Here is a 4622-nt window from a genome sequence, read left to right as displayed (position 1 = left end):
GTTACCTGGCTGTGAGAGGTTGCTTGCTTTGCCATTTAAAGGTTTATTAAACAGTTTTGGAGGCGTTGTACTATGTGGGTCTGTTTTGCTGGGCCCTATCCTCTCCTTCCCCTTCAAAATGCTCTCAAATGTGTGTCAGCATGTGATAAGGGGGGCATTGCCATAGAGGTGAAAAACGGAGCACTGTGCCCAGTTCTGCCCCCCATTATTCAGCCTGTTCAGGGGTTTTGGGAAGCTCCTGGTTCCCAAGAGGAATTAAGCACCATCCTGGGGGAGCTGCAGGTGCTCAACACATGTGAGAGCAGGTCTTGCACAGGTCTAAAATGCAGACTTCTCCCTTAAGGAACTGAACCTCATGTCTCTGTTTTCCCCTTCACGGCAGCGAATGCTTTAAGCACCGGCTGCTACGTGCCCAGCTGTGGGAAAACCAAGGGCTGGAGAACTGAAGTGTGTTCTGCCTCGGTTTGTGCCCCGCTGGGGCAGGCAGAGGCTGCCACCTTTGGCGTTTGGGCAAGCCAGGGGCTCTCCGTGCTCTGAGCCCAAGGAGCTCTGTGTGCATCACTGCTCGGCTTGGGCTGCAGCCCCGCTGACGGTGGAACAAAACCCACATGGGGTGGTTTTTTTTACTGCAGGTGCCTGATAGGGGCTGCAGGGCTCGTTCTCCTTTTAGCTTTCCCAGCCTTCTGAGCGTAGTGAGGTGCTAAAAGCCACTTCATGTGGTAGCACAGGCCAGACTAAACTATCATAATTAATACCACAGCGTGCAGCTGACGAAGCAAACAGCATTCTCGCCTTCAGTGACAGCAAAACCAAGCACCGCAACCCGCTGCCGTTAACCTACGAAGTTTTTATTTCTCCACAAACCAGCCCGGTGCCCCGGCGGGGGAGCGCCTGAGGGCAGCGAGCCCCGGCCCCACCTCGCCCTTGGCGGCGGCCGGGGGTGCTGCTCGCCCCCCGGGGCAGCTCGGAGGGCGCAGGGGCAGCCCCGGCCCGCGGCCCCGCTCGGTTCCGGGTCGTGGCCGCCCCCAGCGGTGCCCTGGGCACCCTTCTCCCCGGGCAGAGCCGCCGCAGGTGCCCGCTGCGCTCCCCCTTTGCCGGACCCGGTAAGCGGCGAGGCGCGGGGGGCTTGGCGGGGCGGGCAGCGTCCGTGCCTTCCCCGGGCGGAGCTCCGAGCCGGGGGCTCTGCGGGGCTGGGAGGGGGTGAACGGGTACGTGTCGCCCCGTGGGGCCGCCCGGGAGCTGCCGGTGCCTGCCCCGAGCCGGGCCGGCCGCCCCCCGCCCCGCCATTTTGTGCGGCCGAGGTGGGCGCTGCCATATGGCGGCCGGGCGGGAGCCCCTCAGGGGGCAGAGCCGGCAGCGAGGCGCTGCTGAGGGGCGGCCGGGCCGATAAGAGAGAATAAAGGGTGTTTGTCCCCGTCTGGAGGACCTCGTCCCTTCCGTCTGCCCCGGCCCATGGGAGCTGGTGGTGCCCGGAAAATGGGGTGTGTGTGCAGGGCTGCCCCCTCCGTCAGGTTGACCTGATGGTCCCACGTCTTGCCATCCCCTCTTCGTGTTGTTGTCCCCTCATCACGTTGGCCTCCCTACCTGCACTGGCCAGCTCTGCTCCTTCGCAGGAGCTCCCCGGCTTTGCGGTGTGCTTGTTGAGGAGGCAGCAAGGAGAGGGGAGTTGTGAGCCGAGGGCTTTCTGTCTGCTGTGAGTGTCCCTGTTCGCTCAGAGCTAAATATCCGCCTCTTCCCCAGCTGTCGGTAGTCTCTCCGTAGCGAAAGATGGGTATGGATTCGCATTCCTTCACAAAACCTCTTCCCTGACCAAATGCTGCTTCTGAAGGCATAGCTGCAGCCGTGGCTGGGCGATGGGGAGCGCGGTCCTGGTGCATCTGGGCTTGGGAACTGCTCTCCCGTTTGCCTTCTCCCCTCTCTGTTGCTCTGTAGTCTGCAGGCTCCTTAGAAATTAGGAGTTTACACCCCAGGGAACTTGGTCTTGTATGCAAGTGACTGAACTGAATGAAGATATTTTATTTTCCCTTTTTTTTTTCCAGCACCCTCTGTTCTTTCTTGCCAAGATCCAGGTACAGATGACACTGGGTATGTGGTAGCAGCCTCTGTGGCTCTTGTGCATCAGTGATGCCATGCTATAGCAGCTATGTTAGTGCTTCTCCTTCCCTTCTGAAGAGATTCGAGAGTTTTCCCTCCCATAAGGGACAGCCTTGCCTTCAGACTGCAGCATCTTTCTCTTTAACGTCCAGTGAGCATGGCATGCACTTCAGTGAACTTGTATATTAAACCTCAGATCCTTCCTGTAGGACTTCCTGAAACAGCAAGGGGAAAAAGAGGCCAGTGATTGCCAGCCTCAGATAGAGAGAAATGGCTGTGCTCAGGAATGTCCTGAGGAGACGTGATAATCAAAATACAATTTCCTTGTTTAAACGTGACCTATTGAATCCTTGGTTGTTCTGAGGGAGACGGTGGTTGTTGGGACTCCCGGAAAACTGGTAGCTTCTAGGCTTACTTTATGCAGGTTCAGGAGCAATTCTAACCTTACTTTTCATGTTCTAAAGCTATATTTATTTCTGAGGATCATATAAGCAGGTATATACATACAAACATGCATATCCATCTGCTGAGAGCTATGGGAATCCCTGTGCTAGATCAGAGGGGGGTAGCATTCTTCAGGGTATCGTTCTTTTTGTCTTTCTGCTGACAGTGGCAAGCTAAGCTGGGTACTGTAAAGTGTCTGTTTGGAAAGTCTGCTTGCCTGTTTTGTTTGTCCTTTTCAAGTAGGACAACCCCCCGCCTCAATTTGGTGCATGTAATGAATCAAGACTTTCATCTACTGGTCTGAAAGTTGTATTGCAGATGAGGGCTCCATGTGTGGCTGTCTACAGCAGTCTGCGGGCAATGCTGGGGTCTGCTGTTACTCGTGACTTTGCCAGGCAGCCCCGGAGAATAAACTAATGGGATGAGGTTCGATTGACAAGTAACATAAATCCAATAGGCACAGCTCCCGGCACTGCGTTCTTCATGGTCAGACAGCTTTGCAGATATTGATCCTCACGTACAGTAAACTAGGTTTGGTTTCCATAATATAGCCCACATGTTACACACTGCCTAAATTTTTTTGATTTGATAAGGCTGCTGTGGGGACTGAATCCTCCCAGCTCTTTTTGCCTGCTTGCAGGAGCTCATCTTAACTTTAAAGACAGTGACAAGAAACTTTAGCTGTAGTCTGTTTTCTTCCGCTGATCAGAGCAGCGTCTTCCCTGTTCCTGCCAGACACCGTTACTTGTTGTCCATATAAAGGCCAAGATGGAAATATTTGTTTTACTTCACAAATCTGAATCCTGAATGATCCGTTTTGTTGTAGCATCCAAAGAGCAGTGTTGAAACAGTAAGGCTTTCTGTCCTTTGTTGCTGTGCTCCCTTTGCAGTACGGCATAGCCCAGCAGCTTGAAATGGAGATACTCCTGCTCAGTGTCGTTCCAATTGCCTCTCTTAGTATTTTTCTAACAGTTTTCTCTTTCCCTCATCTTGCTGTCTAAAACCTTAATTTCTTGGCAGATCTCGAGATGGATTTTGCTAAGTATGGACCTAATTACACATGCTGCTAAGCAAACCTGACCTCTGCAGCTCTTCAGGGAGCACTGAGGTGGGTTCACTAAATGTTCCCTGTACACTTCTGCTGCAGTAACAAGCACAACGTGCTCTTCTCAGGCCATATGTTCGCAAAGTTTGGCAGCCCTAAGTGTTTGAAAATCACCAGGCAGACATTAAAAAAAAAAAAAAAGTGCCATGGGATGACTTAAGTGTTGGCTTTTTTTTTGAAAGTGGTGTTATTAATTTGTTTTCTCATGCTGATCTGCCTTAAATATTTCTGGTTGTTGTGGATATTTCTGTGTCTCTGTATAAGCTGCCAGGAATGCGTGAATCTCAGTTTTTTGCTTGACTGCAGGACCTAAGCACTTCAAGTGGAATAACAAATTGTGTAAGCTTTGGGAGAAAATGATGGCAAACCTGATGTTAATGGCTGTTACGGGCTGTGGTACTGTGACTTTTCAAATGATGTCTGGAGCCTTGGTTATCTTTCCCGTGCTTCTTTTGGGTTGGGACAAAGTGGTTGGGAAGCCCTGTGGACTTTTTAACCAAGGGTTTTCCTCTTACCTCTTGTCATAGAGCACTAAGGCGGGGGCATAAATTGTCTTGTGTTGTTAGAGACTGACTTTAATCGTAGGGTTGTTTTGAAGGAAGTGGGGTATGGTGCAGTGCACTGAAAGGGTACAGTGCTCTTAGCTGGTTGGCATAACTAGGGGAAAATCTGCCAAGTACTAAGATCGAGAAGGAAGAGGCTTGTAACATCCCTTCTTTCTGTCTAGTTGGACTGCAGTTGGGATAATGGGCCGTGAAGTGTGTGCTTGAAGGGCATCTCTTTAGCAGAGATGTCATCCAAAGGAGGAGCTGTTGTGTGTCTGCCTCTAGTCTTAATCTCTGTGCTGGTATGAGGCTGTATTGCTTTTCTGCACGAGATAATGGTCCTGTCAACGTGGAAGAGACTGCCTGATTCGGGAGGATGTGCAACAATTACACAAAACTGAAAGTCCTACAGGTACACTTGGTGTTGTCCTGAG

Source organism: Anser brachyrhynchus (assembly GCF_964034855.1).
Source record: "Anser brachyrhynchus genome assembly, chromosome: 5".
NCBI classification, from domain to species: domain Eukaryota; kingdom Metazoa; phylum Chordata; class Aves; order Anseriformes; family Anatidae; genus Anser; species Anser brachyrhynchus.
This window is presented reverse-complemented; position numbering follows the sequence as displayed.